Source organism: Nestor notabilis, unplaced genomic scaffold (assembly GCF_000696875.1).
Source record: "Nestor notabilis isolate BGI_N333 unplaced genomic scaffold, ASM69687v1 scaffold10162, whole genome shotgun sequence".
Lineage (NCBI taxonomy): Eukaryota > Metazoa > Chordata > Aves > Psittaciformes > Psittacidae > Nestor > Nestor notabilis.
This window is the reverse complement of record NW_009917892.1, coordinates 25,837-26,086: the sequence shown is the minus strand read 5'-3', so window position 1 is coordinate 26,086 and position 250 is coordinate 25,837.

The window sequence follows — 250 nt, the reverse complement described above, 5'->3', positions numbered from 1 at the left end:
GAGAGAGGTGTCTTAGTAATGGAGCGGGGTTATCGGGGCCGAGGCTTAATATGGTCGCCGCCTCAGCGTGAAGGCCGGGCGGGAGCCGCGACCTGGCCCGTTGTGTCGGACAAGCGCAGGGGCCCGTAGTCCACCTCTCGCCATCTCACGAATGGCCGGGGCCCTCCTTGGGTTTCAGGTCCTGAGGCACCCCCAAGGCCTTCACTGACAAACGTGAACAGCGGCTGCCGGGAGGAACTAGGGTGGGGAC